Source organism: Temnothorax americanus, unplaced genomic scaffold, assembly GCF_048541705.1.
Source record: "Temnothorax americanus isolate GAGA-0224 unplaced genomic scaffold, ASM4854170v1 Scaffold42, whole genome shotgun sequence".
Classification (NCBI taxonomy): Eukaryota; Metazoa; Arthropoda; class Insecta; order Hymenoptera; family Formicidae; genus Temnothorax; species Temnothorax americanus.
In genome coordinates, this window is record NW_027509570.1 from 12,220 (window position 1) to 30,253 (window position 18,034).

Below are 18,034 nucleotides of genomic sequence, written 5' to 3' on the forward strand. Positions count from 1 at the left end.
ATTAGATCTAAGATTGAAAGCCTAGAAAAAAAGATTAGTTTAAATAAACTTTTATATGTGCAAAAGCACATTTAGGTTGACATTGCGTGTAGCGAGAGATGGCGCAGCAATCGAAACAAGGACAGATGCCTCTCGTTAGACAAGGACAGATATAGATATATGACATAGAAAACAGGATTAGAAATGTTGACATTACCGACGTCGAGGAAGTTCAGCCTTCACGTTAGGATCCCCTTAAATTAGAGTTTTCTCTTTTTCTATTGTAATACTTGTTTGATTTAAATAAAACTTTGGAAAAAGCACCTATATTATAAAAGATATATTTTGTGATAACTTTTTCATTATTTTTTTCGCTATAAATACATAAACAAAACGCATTGCCAACTTTCTTGTGCCAACGAGCCCCGGTCTCTCCTATTTGATTGCCGACTTTGATTAACATTAAGTTTGCGTTCTATAATAGTGTCAGAAGTGAGGTTTAAGTACGAATTGAAGTTCTAAGCAAGAATAAAATGTTCATACAATTTATAAATAATGAGAGAGAGACATATAAAACTTTCGATTTATATATCTCTGTAACTTATTTATATAAAACTTATCGATATCACATATACTCCATAAAGCTTCCAATATTACCTTTCAAGTTTACAAAATAATAAACAATCGTTAAAGTTCTCACAATCATGCAATATATCATCATTATGAAAACAGCTTTTAACGCAAACGCAAATATAACATGTACGACACATTTAAGTAATGTATGTAGTGTAATTTATATTGCACTAAAATATTGGATCGTTCAAACAAGGAGACGTGTCTTTTGGCGACAAGACGTGCTCCAATTATACGCGGATTAGCGCGTGGCTGCACCGCATTTCCGCAAACAGGCCGCATGGTACATGGGACGCATAACTCGTAGTTGCACGTCCGGCCAAAATGGAGCCACGGGTATATCGATTATGGCATTTCGTCTCAGGTTTCCGGGAACCGCTAGGCTATCTAGCCCGCTTCAAGGCAATGCATATCAAAGTGGCCGCGTTTCAATAAAAGCTCTTAATCCTCCGACACGACCCCTTGCGATACTCTCGGATTATATCGACATTATTTTCAGGAGTCCAAAGCCGCTTACCGCATAAAAGGACAAGAAAATAATAATGAGCTCTGGGGAACGACAAAATTTTAATAAACTTGTGAAAGAGCGAGATGTGTGTGATACTGCATCATCAAAGCTTGAACGAAATGCTCCGCATCTGAATTTCATGGTCTGTACCTAAATAAGAAATGAAACTTTTATTAATCGGTCCATAATATATCATCGAATCGTTACATAGCTAATCGCACCGCATTTATCACGTTAAGTATTTATAGCGTTATTTTAAATTAAAATAGGTATAATTTTTAATACATCTGTACATTTAAATACAAATTTATAAAACTTGTATTAAATGATCATCAGAGAAAAAAAATTAAAAAAAAGATAGAGTTTTTATATAATTTAAATAAATGGCACAAAAAACATGAAACAAACGTTGTATTTAAATGCGATACTCACGTGGCGTAATTATGGGCGATTAAAGGCAAAACCACACAATTTCGAATCGCGTCGTTAATACTTTTCGCAAGCGTTTCAACTGATGTTATAATCCTTCAGCGGCTCATATCATTTATAGCATCCATTTAAAGCAAATCCCTGATTTGCTTTCGCGCACCCGACGATCCAATGACAATTCTCGATTTAACTAGCGATTGAATTTATTCCTGATTTGCGCTGTTGATCATTCCCCTTTTATCGCGAACATTCAGATTTCGCCCATCGAGTGACCAAACGGGGAACAAAAGACTCGATTTATCTCGAATGGAATCGCCGATAGCGCTCGTATATGGTTTAACCCCCAGCTGAAAATTTTACGAAAGCGACGAGCAAATCGAATTATTATGTTACATTGTAACAAACTAACCTTCCAAACCTTCGAAAATTTTATTTGTGTATATTGTTTTCACTAAATGTGAATTCGTCACAAAAAATATCGTTTTTCCATTGTTCTATATTAAATATATTACTCGTACAAAAAAATATAAGATATCCTAGTGACAAACGCGATTTATATGCCGTTTTGTATGGAAATTGGGCAAGTCGGGTATTCAACATTTTAATAAAACGAGCACATTGTATGAACTTTGTTAAACTCGTGTCGTACTTGAATTTATTGGGTTTTGAAAGTCAACTTATGCCACTTTATGATAAACGGCCTGTACATATGATGACATGGAGGAAGACTAATGTGAGCAGAAGGAAACTTTCGCCACTCGATCTATATATAAATAAATCCTTCACTGCTTTTCATAGCGCTTGAAAGGTGCTTTTTGTAGATACGCGGTTTATCTGAGGGAAAATCGTGGTGCGTATATTATCCGCAGTCCTCTCTTTGCCCGACTCGGACGTCCATTTTCATTTTAATGTTATTCGCCTCGTATCTCTGTGAAATAATCTCCTACAATACGCGAAATTATAATATCCGACTCTATATTTTCCTTGGTCTCATCAATTACCAACAAGCGGTTTACGTCATACTCTTTAAATGCTGAATTACTATAAAAAAGGAATGAGTTTCTAAAATAATGTTAGTTCTTTCTGATAGCTTTTACATTGAAGCAAAATTGGTAAACATCACGTTCGCATTTGCTTTTAAATTAAACGTGAAATCAAAAAGTTTCACAAACGATGTACTATAGTTTGATATATATCAACGTGTTTAAATATCGATGCGTATACTCGCACACAATCGGTAGGGTTAACATCATTAACATTAAACTCTGTCACATTGATTATAAACTACAACAATCGACAAGATGATATCGACGGGATATTGAAATCCATTCACTTGAAACACGAATGCGAACTCTGTTCCGCGTCGCGTTGATCAATTATACTGACATAACTCGCATCAGGCTACGATGACGTACGTAACATGTAGTGTATTCGTGTCGAGTATCAATTTTTAAAAGGCTTTGGAAACTTTCTTGCCTCCTTCATATTCTTGATATTTGTGTGTGTGCGCGCACCCGATCGTCCTGATCCTCAAATCCTCCGCAGGGACGCGTTTTTCTCCCCTCGTTTATCCTTGCCAACCCCCCGTGCAATTTCGGCCAAATCAACGAAACGCACGAGCGACTCTCACGTCGCGAATATCGACGAGGATATTGCGGTATGCGGTCGGAATGCAAATGTCGAGGATGCGACAAAGCGTCCCGCCACACTGTATTCTCATATGATTCTCTGTGGTTTCCTTCCCGCAATTCTTCGGAAAATCCAGTTTCTCCTGCAGCGGCAAAAAAATTATAGACATTTTGCTGATCCATTCACGAGTGAATTAAAAATGTCCAAGTTCGAGACATGTTTGAAATGAAACTGCATTTCTATCGATATTGCCGAGATTATATGTGCATAGTATACGCGAGAGATTAGGAAAATGCAAAATGCAGCCATCAGTTACACAATTCTGTTAAATACTTTATTAACAATTCTATTACATTACACGAATTGAAGGCATAGTTATGATTACCTAACATGAGAATGCTGATCTTTTTATTGCACGCATTATCGTGTATCTGTGTAAAGCGTGTCGCTATGATATTCCGATAACACTAGCGCCGTTTTACCAAAGAATTTCTAAATTGAGCGCCAGGCATTTTCTTGAAATACCAGTATTACCGTGTATTTTTATATCTTTCATCGCGAATCGTGCGAATCGTGGAAAAACTGACGCGCGGATTTTTCACGTTCAATGACCGCGTTCGTTTAGTCGTGACGCAAAGTAATTCGCTTGGAAAAAAGGTGCGAGGACATTTCCACGGAGAGAAGCAGAGAAGTCGCTCGCTCGCTCGCCTATCCTCGAGTTTTCAATTCCGGGGACGTCGATAAAGTCTCGCCGCTCCGCATTTCTGTTAAGGAAGCCTTCGGATTTTCTCGCGCCCGGACGCGCTCCTGCGCGATAAAGATGATAATGTTTCCCACGTCATCTTCTCTCGCAGCTTCTTCCATCTTTCGCATCTTTGTGGAATGGCCAAGATGATTTACAATACTCCGGTGTAGCAAAACACGTTGCATCTGGGAGATAGATTATTTAAATACAAGAATCTATTATTTTCAGCACGTAGCTGAAAGTGAAAAAGTAAATTCTGAACTTATTTTTTCTTCATATAGCTATATTTTGCAAGTTGCACTCTATTATACATTTTGATAGTTACATTAATCACATAAAAAAGTGATATATATTCTGAGATATATTTCTTAAGTAATTACCATTTAAGAAATTATTAATTTAAAATCATTTGTCAGTATATAATTTTTAACATTATATCACATAACAGTTTGATTTCTTATTATTTTACATTTTTGTGTGAATTACATTTTACATATTATAGTAACGTTTTTTATTTTCTCCTCATTTTGTTAAATAATTTTAATTATTTTGTAGTAACTTTGATATCATTGATTTGTTTAGCTTATAAAGAAGCTCATTTTGCTTAAAATATTATCTCACTATCGTTTTGATCACTAAAGAAATCTTTTTTTTAAGTATACGTCAAGTACATAAAATATATTTAAAAGTGTATGCATCATTTTAAATAAAAACTTAACAGCTTAAAAATAGATATAAAATTAATTTAATTAGTCAAGTACTACTGAAACAAATTTAAATTTCAAAAATAACATTTTTTAAGATACTACATGTGTTTAATTAATAATTCTATTAAAACGGATCTAAAATTAAAAGTATAAAAACTTGGCGTGTTCTGGTCGCATTTTTATAAATACATTTCTATAAGTATATTTACTTTTTTTTTACTTTGGTAATAATTTGCAAATTTTTTATTTTAAATATCCTTGATATTAAAAAATCTGCAATAATATCAATAATATAAAATTTGACACAATAAAAATATTATGTATGTTTTTATAATATTTTGAAATATATATACTCGTAAATTGCGATTTATCACATTTTATCATACACTTTTAAATATATTTTATGTAGGGGAGACCGGGGCAAAGTCGTCACTATTTTTTCGGTGGCAATTTTTAACAACAAAACAAATAATTTTAGTAAAATGTGGTATACCGTTGTAAAGAGTGAACCTTTAGCTACAAAGTTTATACGAATATTTTTGGTCTACGTCGCTTTGTTCAACTAATATAGAGTGAAAACGACAAAGGTACATAAATTGAAATGTCAAAATTGCCGGGACGGAGTCGTCACTCCATTCTCGGACTGAATTTTAAATAAAAATTTATCCGATAATTCCAATCATAAAAAATGATAGGATACATTTCATTAATTATTTTTTAATAGAAAAATGGAAACATTAATTAAAAGCATCATGGCGGAAAATAATTACAAGAAAAGCGCACACATTTATATACGCTCGCACGAAATGCACTGTTTCTCGTCAGCTCTATTCTGTCATCTCTGGGCACACGCAGCACATATTATGCAAGTCCTCACCGGAATCCGACCACTGCTACTTCTTTGACTTTGATTTTCGCCCGAAGCCTTCATGATATAGCTTGATGACGACTTCGCCCCGGACACAGTTTTTAAGTTTAATCGCTCATGAAATATTAGAAATCGACAAAAATAAAAAAATTTTACTGGATTCGTATTCAGCGTGCATTACTCTTTAGAATCACTTATCTCGAGATTCGGAGAGAAAATAATATTTAAAATATTTAAAATTTTCGACGCGCAAAAAATTTTACTTTTGACCTCCGAAAACACGTTTGCCTTATTGAAAATCACAACATGGCATATAATCTCACTAAACTCCGTTGGTTATATGAGCACCATAAGTAGTGTTTACAGTGTTAATGGCGAGTTCACACAACATACAGATTTTGAGATAATTAGATATAGTGACGATTCCGCCCCGGTAACGACTTCGTCCCAGTCTCCCCTACTTAGTGTATATTTTGTTAAATTTTTAAGTAATCTTATTATCTTTTATAAATTTTTAAAAAATTGTAATGTATAAAATTTAAATTTTAAATTCTCAACGATTTTATTTGTACGAACGGCAGGGGTAAGTATATTTATTGTAAATTCTACAGCAACCTTTAAAATTACTAGCATATTCTAAATAAAAAATTACAGTTTTAATCACTCGATTCAGATAAATTAGCTTTGACAATGCTTTAGCAATTGCAACGCATCTGCGATGCTTCTTTACAATTTATTTATTACAGATAAATCTAATTATTTCTATAAACAGATATATAGACGTGATTCATTTATTTATTACAGAACAATTTAATTATTTTTTATACATCATCTTATACGTAAATATGATTTTATTTCTCATATAATTCCGAAACAAAAATTTTAAAATTATATTTTTATATTTTAAAAATATATATTTTTACAGAGAACTGAACCTTCTTTAATATAATTTCTCCATACACACATTAAATAAAAACAATTTTAATAAATAATATTTATAAGTATATATATATATAAAATAAATATATAATCTTGCAGCTCTTTTTAATATACAGTCGTATTGACTGTAGTTTAAATACAGTCGTCAATCATATTAATTAATTGATTGATAAAGTGTCAAAGTGCAATATGAATTATAATGAACTTGATAATTAAATTTAATGTTATGCCATATACACAGCATCTATTAACACAGTCTCACCATTTTATATTAATAATATCACGAGACTCCTAGAGATATCATTGCCACCTTTGACTAGAGAGGATACGGCCTTAGAGGCGTTCAGGCATAATCCCACGGATGGTAGCTTCGCACCACCGGCCGCTCGACCGAGTGCGTGAACCAATTGTCCGAACCTGCGGTTCCTCTCGTATACTGAGCAGAATTACTATCGCAATGACTGGTCATCAGTAAGGTAAAACTAACCTGTCTCACAACTTTTGTTTAATAATATCAATTCCTACTAATAACACAACAACATTACATTACTAAAACATTAATCCTATAAAGTGGATTACGCGGAAGCGGAACGAACGTATCACCAATCACGGGATCGTTCTGATAAAACTCTTTCAAAGATTTTGTCGAAACGGTCCTGGTGATTGGTGATACGCTTGTTGCGCTTCTGCGTAATCCGCTTCATGGGACGCCAGCCTAAGAATTATTTTAAACCATTTTTTTGTGATGTGCATAACGCGCAGCAATTCTTTCGTTTATATAAATCAATTTGTTTTAGAAAATTTGCCATTTGGTTAAAAAACGATTAACTCATTTGTTTTATCCGCAACATTTTCAGATCTCTTTTACTATCGCCCCATTGAATTTGCAATTGCTCTCAACAATTGTCTATCTAATATTCACAAGTTAACTCGAGAAGATGCTGCGACGTCTTGGAATCAATCCAGACAAACTTGCAGACCTGCAAACCATATGCATAAAGAAAATTATCCAATCTTATTTTACGCGCGTTCATTTGATAGCAATGCAATTGCAGGATAATTTTCTTTATGCAAATAGTTATGCAGCTATGCAACTTATGGATATGCCCTTATATTATACAACAGCAGTATGCCACGGTCGCCACGATGAGAGATGAACTTGTGTGCGTGCCAACGTTATATATGAACGGTGCAAACATAGTTCGATAGTCCTACGCTGCGAACGTGCCTCCAGGGACAAAATCTCTTTGCGTGTGTGCGTGCGAATGTACACACAAGTAAATTTGAATTTGAAAACGCCAGCGAAAAAAAGGTCACTTTTCACGGTTGAGATTTTGAGATCACAGGATTGACTGCACCAATCTTTTTCGGACTAGTCGCAATCGAAAGCTCGCGTCAACGTTATACATAAAAAATTTTATTACATTTTTTATTAGAACTTTTGTTCTTGAGATATCTTAATCAAAAGCACGCGATTATTCCAGTACAGCTACTTACAAGTTAACGGTTTAAAATAATCCTTAATGCCTTCTTTCTAAAAGTCGAAAAGTGAAATATCATACTCAAAATGAGTAAAATGCAAGTGTAACGAAAAGTAAAAATTGAGCCTGTGCATTTCGAGTGATTTGCCACTCTAAGAAAGAATAAAATCGCGCTCCATTCGAGTGAAAAGGCACTCTTTTCGAGTGCAGCAGATCAATGTCCATAGGAATGAGTTATGTCACTCTACAATTTTGAGTAGAAAACTTCACTTTGTTAAAGTCATACTATAGCTTTAGAGTGAGATCGTATCACTCCGGTAGAGTAGCCACTCTAAAAATTTGAGTGAAAAATACACTCCTACGTTAAGAGTGCCGACATTTACTCAAATTAGAGTGACATAACTCACTCCTGTGATGCTTCGATAGCTTTAGAAAGAAAGAACAACCCTCTCTTTTTGAGTATCGCAATTACTTCTACTATCACTTTAATATATTAGTGGCGAAACCAGTTTATGTGATTTAAAAAGTTAATAATGTAATATTGATGAATTTATCTCTCAACAGGAATTGATATTAATAATATAAAATGGTAAAACTGTGTTGATAGATACAGCATACATGACATGACATTAAAACTGACCAAGTGCATAATAATCCAGATTGTTGATGCACTTGTTAGGTATGCTCCTAAATATATAGGCAACAACTCTCAATCAGTTCACAAGTTAATTTATATTTTATGTACTCGGATTTGGGTCGCTTGATAAAGTACATTGGAAGTCGCCCAGCTCTTGTTTTTTTTTAAGATGAGTTGAAAAGATTATCGTCATTAAGAGACATCTCCAGATTATTCAGTGTTTTTGTATCCACGGAGTTCTTACAGAAACGATATCAAAGATGGAATATTATTGCACTTTAACGCGTTATGGATCATAAGCACGTTGTCAGAAAAATCAATAAGAATTGAACGAGGAAGTCAGGAGGAAACGTGGGAGTGAGAGTCAACGACGCGCGACAGGCATGGAAGGTACTACGAAATGAAGGGGGTCGAAGGTGGACGAGGCAGTTTCTTATTCAATCCGCTGAGAGAACGGCTCAACATTCCTTATTTCATCGACACGCCGGTTTAGCTTCGTACTTTATTGATTTTTCTCTACGTCAAATATTAAGTAATACTTTATATTAGCGCTTTGTTCTAGATATGCATATTGCAGAATATTGCAGAGACACGTCGTACAAGCGTGTGCGAAAAGTATGGCTTAAGATTAAATTAGGAATAATTAGCAAACAATTCGTTCAGCACACTTTGCCCTCCAGGAAACATTGTAGAGTCCATGTTGACTCATTGATCTAATCACATCGATTGTGCTGCGCCCGACGATGCTCGGCGAAAGAATTGCCCGGAAAGGATTTAAATTACACGCAGAAATTGCATCGTGCGGCTCGTATCGTATCGGGGGTGGTTGTTGGGAGAATACTTGACTGTAAGTTTTGTGGTGTGCCCATCCTAATTCGTTTTCCATGTATACGTTCCCGGCGTACGTTTCTCGACGATCCCAGCAGACAACGCGAGCAAGGAGCGCGAGAGTATCGTGCTTACTCATTCGGCTATGTGGAATTGCGGGCACAGGACCGCTTGACAATAACGACTACGATGTTGGGCACACGTGACAAATCGCCCCGAACGGTCCAATCTTGCGTCACGTCTGTAGATTAGAATGTCAGACTCTATACAATACGACTAATGCTCAAGCAGTCTCAATTGAATTTTCGAATTGTATAAATTATTGATGCTTCATATGATTTCGGTGGTATACTTAATAGAATCGGAGAAACTAATATTCATACGAAGTGTTTGTACCAGAAAAATACATTAATTCCATCTTTGTTAATACGCTGATATAAAACACTTTGCATTTATACACATTTTTCCTTTTTGCATCAAATTATCTCAAAATAGATAGATAATTTTTTTCATCTGTGGCATCATCATTCTCTTTTATTTTATTAATTCATCTAATATTTCACTGTTCTGCGAGGCGACATGGGATAGAGGAACGTGATTTAATCAAAGAGAGTGCATAATACAAAATAGTTGAAATCATAAACCATCGAGAATGATTATAGATTGCGCGATCTCGCGAAAAGCTTTCTCATGCTAGTGGTTTACTTCCTATCGGAAGCGGAAATGGAGATTCGCAGTCGGCTCGCGCGCACCAAACGAGAATTGCTTGAAGTCGTAAAGTGACCCTCAGTTATGATCGATGTGTCGGCTCGACGGCCTCGTATCGCAACGAAGCGAATATTGCCTATTCAGCGTTGCGAGAGAAAGTTTCATTCGCGGATCCAAAAATCTTGTTGGATCCGAGAAGGCAACGGACAGTCTTATTTTTATGTCCCCGTGTAAACAATAAGGACACAATAAATTGCGATCGTAAGAAATCGGGAATATTTCTCGACAGGTTTGTACTTATTTTATATTTGTTATATTTGTGTTATCGTACAATCACTTATTTCCAAATCACATTATTATCCCTTTAATTTCAAGAAATTACAAATGCTTTGTAAAATTCACTGACGCTCATTACTCTCCACGAATTATTTTACGATGTAACAAGTATTGATTCTACAGGCGTTACGAAATACATTCGGTAATATCATTTCGTTAAAAATGAATTTGTATCTTTATCGGGGTGCAACAGGGTGATTACCATTGCGAATTTCAACGGACCGCTTTGCTCACTTCTCTATTCGAGTTACTCTATGCACTTTGCAAAGAGAACTAAGATTCCATCGTACATCAGGATTTAATGGCGAATAAGTACTGCTCGAGAACTAGCGGAATCCATTAGGAGTCGTGCCGGGCTTTGTGGACGGTGGAAAAAGGGGTACTGAGAAACGGGGTCAGACGGACAAAAGATATATGAATAGCTTTATGTGAATTTGATGTTTTAATAATTTCCGATCTGCAGCGGCGTAAAGCCGCTGTAACTTTCGTCTCACGGAAGCAGCGGATAGCGCAAACGAATGGGAAATTGGCGGGTAATGAGTTTTAGATGAAGCTTCAAGACTCGAGGGTAGCTATCGATTATCAATGTATGTGTAACGACTGTAAAGTGCTCTTTTGGGAAAAGCCTTTTCCATGTTGTTCTTTTTTTTTATTAAAAGAGTATCCGATAATACGAGAAACTTTCTAGTTTAAATAAGTTTACTTGTAAAGTTTTCAGTCCAGTGGCCATAATGTTATTTATTAATAGATTTTTAATCTGCTTACAAATAACATCTTTATGATTTTGCGTGGTAATTCTAATTATAAGTATTATACAAAAGACTAGCCGAAACGTACAGTTTGACATTAGATGTACCGGAAGTACACGTATAGCAAGTTAATTTTATAAATAAACGATGATCGTTTTTGAATTCTTCTTAAATTTGAAGAGAAGTTTTAATGGATATTGTTAATTTACGTGTCAAAACAGGGTTGTGAAATTTGTAATTATAAAAAATGCAAGTAATAATTACCTTTGGAATTGTAATGAGAAAAATTCAAGTTTAATTACAATTTCAAAAAGTATTTGCAATTAAACTGAACACAAATACATTTTCTAATGTGATTACACTTTGACTTCAATTACAAATCTGAAAAATATTTATATTTTATCTCGATTTTAATTACGATTCTAAAAAGTATTTGTATTTACTTTCGACATCAATTACAATTCCATGAAGTATTTGTATTTAATCTAGACTTCAGTTATAATTAAAAAAAAATATTTATATTTTAATTTAATTTTAATTGCAATTCCACAAAGTATTTGTATTTAAACTCGACTTCAAATCAAATTGTAAAAAGTAATTAGTAATTATAAATAAGAATTTAATTTTACAAAAATATTTAATTATTTACAATTGTTGCATTAATTTCTTCTATTAGTAAAAATCTCATTTATACAATATAAATAATTTTCATTTATGCAGCTTGAACTTATATCCGAATATATGCTAGAAAACTCTGCTCTTCTTTCAGCTTTGTTTAAATCCGAGGTTGAACTTGATTTCTTCGAAGAGGGGTAGTAAAGAAGAGGTGCGTGAGGGAACGAATGTTTACTTTCTGTCTGCACATCTCGGTTTTCTACATTGAAAAATAGCATCAGGAGCTCGGCTATCAGACGACAACCCTCTGAAGGTATAGAATGTCGTCTTTGACATTATCCCTCGTCTTCATAGCGATGATTCTTAAACAAACTGACGCTAGTCGCGGCTTCTTTCGGTTTCTCGCGGCTTATATTTTGTCTTCTTCACTTTATATCTCAGTCGCGACTTCCGCAACTTTTCTTTTAACCCATTAAGCACCAGTCTTCATAAAGTGTACATAAATTTTCTTCGCAACTTGACTCACGAGAGAAAAGTTTATCAAGCGACATAAATACGAATGCTTGCGCATTACTAAGAACTTCTGCAGAAAATGTATAAATGTAAAAAAAATATATAAAAAGTAATAGAGAGACAAATTGAAATAATATTTGGATTTTGTTACTTCTCAGCATCATAGGTAATATAGTATAACTTTAATGGATAAAAGATATCTTAGAATGTTTTAGATGCTTGACTTATGCACCGCGTCCGAACGTTCTTGTATTATAGGGGAGACCGGGGCTAAAACGTCTACGGGGTAAATACGTCTAATCAAATATCTCGAAACCAGTATATTGTTTGTGCGAACTCGCTATTAACATTGTAAACTCTGCTTATGATACCCATGTGACCAACGGAGTTTTGGCAGGTTACCTGCCGTGTTATGATTTTTACGTGGGCAAACGTGTTTTCGGAAGGTGAAAGTAAAATTTTCTGCGCATGAAAATTTTGTAATATCTGCAATAATATTTGCTCTCCAAACGTGATTATAAAGAGTAATGCATGCTGAACACGAATCCATTGTAGTTTTTTCATTATCGTTGATGTCTAATATTTCATGGGCGATCAAACCTAAAACTTGTGTTTGGGGCTAATCAGTCTACAAGCACCCAGGGCTAATCGGGCTAATCTCGTCACTGTGGCCAACTGTGGCGCGCCGGGCGCACGACTTCAGCTCACGGCGATTTCAGGTTAGGTTTCCCTCGAGCGTGATTCTGTCTTCCCTTGCACGTGCGTCAATTTGTATAGGAGGGAAATGGTACGCACGTATCGTCGCAAAACGGGTGTTTTGGAGTTTTGGCCGACCGAAAAGATTGCAGACCGTTGCCGCGTTGTTTTCGAGATCGCTCGCGCTCACGGCACGTTGGCGAGGTACGGCGCGGCGAGGCACGGTATAGTCCAGTCAAATTAGACATTTGAACTCGGAAGTGAAGCGGTATGAATGAAACCTTTTTAGGGTTGTTGGGGGGATGTAGAAGAGCTTATTTCTGAGTTGTCGGGCTAATCGGACCGATGGGTTTTTAAGGGGGAGGGGGAATGAAAAATTTCGTTTTTTTGCAATAACTCGGCGAATTTTGACCGTACATGATTTACTAACCTCTCATTTTGTAGCTCTTTTAAAGCCCTACAATTCATTTCCTGAAGACCCTAACTTAAAATCAATATTTGTCGAGTTCTAGCGAGTCCCGAGCGCACTCGACTCGACACGCGCCGTCGCATGGCCGATCGTAATCGCGGCGGCGCGCCGCCGCGCCGCCGGCGACGATCGGCCACGCGTTAAAAGCGCGACTTTCAGAGGTTTCCCTGGGCTCAATTTTTAACGAATCTGAACGACTAACCCTTCGTTTTGTAGGTCTCTTTAAGCCCTACAACTTTGTCAGTGGCGGCACATTTCTATCTATTAATGGAAACGAGATAAACGCAAAAAACCGCGACAAAATGCATTTTTTCCCACTTTCACCGGCTAGAACTCGACAAATATTGATTTTAAGTTAGGGTCTTCAGGAAATGAATTGTAGGGCTTTAAAAAAGCTACAAAATGAAAGGTTAGTAAATCATGTACGGTCAAAATTCGCCGAGTTATTGCGAAAAAACGAAATTTTTCATTCCCCTTTCCCCCCCTTAAAAACCCATCGGTCCGATTAACCCGACAACTCAGAAATAAGCTCTTCTACATCTCCCCAACAACCCTAAAAAGGTTTCATTGATACCGCTTCACTTCCGAGCAAAAGCCTTTTTTTTTGTCTAATTTGACTGGACTATAGTACGGCTCTAAGATCCCGCGATTTCCGCGCGAGAGTTGACATGCCGCGCGCGTGGTAGATCGTCCCGGCCGCGGTAGATCGTCGTTGTTGGTCGTTGTGTCAGTGACAGTCGCGCGTGCGACCGCATCGTCCAACGTTTGCCGCATCGTCTCGGCGTCATTGTTGCCGCCGCGCCGTTGTAGTAGTGGTGCTGTCGGTGGTGGTGGTGGTGGTCGTCGTCGTCGTCGTCGTCGTTGTCGTCGTCGTCGTCGTCGTCGTCGTCGTCGTCGTCGTCGTCGTCGTCGTCGTCGTCGTCGTCGTCGTCGTCGTCGTCGTCGTCGTCGTCGTCGTCGTCGTCGTCGTCGTCGTCGTCGTCGTCGTCGTCGTCGTCGTCGTCGTCGTCGTCGTCGTCGTCGTCGTCGTCGAGGTGGTGGTGGTGGTGGTGGTGGTGGGGTCGTCGTCGTCGTCGTCGTGCGCTCGTCAGGATCTGTATTCACGCGTGCCTAAATTGTTTTATGTAATAGGTAAAACAATTATTTTTTAATAATGTTTTACATAAAAATTTTGAATAAATTTTTATATTTTTCCTTTAAAAAACAATTATTAAAATGTATCCTATCATTTTTCAGGATTAGATGTACGTATATGTATAGAAAATGCAGTGTGACTGATTAGCCCCCGGGGGGGGGGACGCTTTAACCCCGGCATTTTTGAGATTTCAATTTTTGCACCGTTGTCGTTTGCTCCATACCGGTTAAACAAAACAACGTAGATAAAAATTTCCTAAATAAATTTTGTAGCTAAAGGTTCACTCTTTACAGTGGTATAAAATATTTAATTTAAATTATTTATTTTGTTATTAAAAATCGGCACTGAAAAAATCTAGACTGTTTAGCCCCGGTCTCCCCTACTTTAAGAGATTTAATAATATTTTTGAAATATTTCAGAAATATTAAAATATTTGTAGAAGTATTTTTTTATACACAATTTGCAAAATATATAATATTATAAAATAAATTTGATGATATTTTTAATTATAATCGTTACACTTCTAAACGTGAATAATCAATATAAATTATAAATACTGCACGTTTATTTAATTTAAAATTGTTTTTTGAACGACAAAATTAGTATTGACGACAGCAAAGGATTGTAAGATCAGAGCTTCTTCGATTTGTCGTGATCTCAGAAATCTACACTAAGCTGGCTGCCGCTCTCTATTGGACTCTCGGAGACCATTTCTAGAAAGCCCTTTGGACTGGAACTTCGAAGAACTTACTCGGGAAAGGGCATTCCACTCCCTTTCGAGAGAAAGTTCGCGATATTAGAGCGATGGAAAGTTCAATCGACAGATGTTCAGCCCTTCTCGTGTATGGCGCCCAACAGTTACATCCACGCGATTTTCTATGCCCGATATTCCGGTATATATATACGTAACTTCTTATAAAGCACAATTTGCGTTTTATGTTGCAAGAAATAGAAAGAAGTGTTTTATTTTATACATTTTGAAATTGATAAAAAGTTGTATTTCTATTAAGTTATATATACGAATATCGAATATCACAATGCATATAAACGCGTATTAAAAAAGCGGCGGTATTGTACTTATTGTTAGTTGAAAAGTTGTATCAGACACATATTTATATTTTACACATATTTTACATATTTATCTATATAACAATTCAAGTTGAAGCATTAAAATATAAAGCTTATATCAAATAAACTGAATTGAAGCGAGGAGAAAAGTGCTACAAAAATAATAAGTTTAATTTTTAACGCGTTTTTGTAAAATTAAATACCTGTGTCTCATATTATTTGAAACCCAATTTTTTTAAAAAAATTTTATTAAATTAAACGCTTTAAAATATGATCTCAAGTGCTGCTTTTTATATTAAAATCAAATTGCTAGGAATTAATATTTCACTATTTTGAGATTTGTGCAAAATGCGAAAGTGGTGTTTTATTCTTACAAAATAATGGGTATACGCTCTTAACGTGTTACAAACCGCATGAGTTTGCAAGTATGCATATGATATTCCACTAATATGCATTTAATTAACAAATTTTTTTACCGAGCCGTGCTGGCGCTTCCTAGCTTTTTCGCAAGTATTCTTCGCAAGTGTCCTCTTGCGATGTACCGCGTTTTAATATGGAGTTAGCACCTATTAAAGACGCGTCAATTATAAACGCAAGTTTTGCACATGGCACGATAACTGTTTTTATGTGTCATATATCTGACATAAATAAAGTTAACATATTCCAATCAAATGTCTATAAAAATTTTTTTTAATTAAACTAAATTATTTTTGTCGGAAGATTTTGAAGTTGACTTATATATATACTTATACAATTTAACAACAGTTTTTGATATCCTGTGTTCTCGGAACTGATAGAGGATATCTGATGGAGGACGTTTATGAGACAGCTTTTGACGATATCTCTAATTTACGCGGGATTATTATATAAATCTTGTAAACAAGTCAATGGTCATCGGTGACGAGAATTAAAAACGCGTTCTTATTTTTTTTATGACGTCTCTATGTCTACCGCATGATGCTTTAATTAAACATTAATTAAATTGGCTTTCCCTCTCCTTTTTGGGTCAACCAGCTTTGACCGGCACTCAATCTCATGTTTTTTTTTCTTCAATCAAAAACTAAAGTCTGCTACTCGCGATCAAAAATTCAGAAACTGAAATTAATGAATTCATGAAACGGAGAAATGTCGATTTTGAAGCATTTTGAACAAGAAAAGTTAAATTAATTTTAAATTAATATATAATTACACGCAAACCTGTGAATAGGAGTCGCAAATTGTAGACCGGAGCAATTTTTGCAAACAGAATATAGATATAATGCGGGCATGTTTCTCATTAGAGTTGCGGGACGGATAATTGGAAGCGAAAGGGGTTGAATGTCATGTGATTATCCTTCGTCGTATAACATTTTCGCAGTCGTCGCGGAATGTCGGATTTCACGATCGCGAAATATACCTATCCTGAATTACCGAAGACGTCATCGAATTGCGGTCGACTTCTTACGAAAGAGATGAAAGCCGCACTCGCGGCTCTTTTTGGATCAAGTTTAATATCTGGAAGGGTTGGTTACCGGAGGCCGAAGGCCGCGGGGAAGCATAAAGAAAAAAGGTAAAACATAAAAGAGATACGGATGAAAGTTAAGAGGGAGGAAGAGCTGCTGAGTGCAAAATAAAAGAGAGAGAGAGAAAAAGATACGAGACGTGCGCGCGAGGGATGTGATGTAAAAGATGGAGGTAGAACACATCGGGAATAATGTCATATCGATTTTCCGAGCCCTTTTTTCGCTCTGTCTGCGGCGTCGATGTCGAAGGGCGTCGATGTTCCGCAACTCGAACGTTAAAAATTTTCAAGTTTATTATTACTTGCATGCGCGTTCGCATAAGTTGATTATCTCGATTCATTATCAAAAAGATAATATAGAAATTTATGGAATATATAAATCGCAAAATTTCGTGAAAATACACGCACAGAGCGCGTTAATTCTTAACAGTATATCTCATTTAAATTTATTAGTATTCCTCCAGCGCGCTGAAACATTGCAGCTATTTAAATCTTGTCTCATATTTACAGGCGATTAAGACAGCCACTCCGAGCGCTAAATTCGCAGAGAGAATACTAAATCGTAAGGTCACTGTGCTTTCCAAGATTGATTTACGCGGCTCTTTAAATAAACAGCTCGTATACCGTAGTACGAGGGCGATACATTATTTTATCGGACATTCCTTCCGCAAACAGCTGGCAGCCAATCGTGATCCCGATATAAAAATCCCAGCAGCGCGCGATTCGTATACCGCAGATTAATTTTCGCCGATGGATTGGAACGCGACGTGCGCGGGAAGGTCGATGAGAAAAGCGTGCCTTTTGTCTCGCAGGCTATAGAATTTCCCGTATTTTTCCACAACAGCGAATAAAATGATCGGA

General features: G+C 36.1%; 1 protein-coding gene and 1 long non-coding RNA gene across 5 annotated transcripts in view; both read left to right on the forward strand.

Annotated features, from left to right (window-relative positions):
- LOC143902915 (metabotropic glutamate receptor 8) overlaps positions 1-18,034 on the forward strand; it is a 210,577-nt gene that overhangs the window by 10,479 nt on the left and 182,064 nt on the right. The window lies entirely within an intron of this gene.
- Positions 1,040-15,663, forward strand: LOC143903018 (uncharacterized). The gene is made up of 3 exons (XR_013258570.1): positions 1,040-1,262; positions 11,946-12,104; positions 15,266-15,663. It is a non-coding gene; the product is annotated as an uncharacterized LOC143903018 (long non-coding RNA).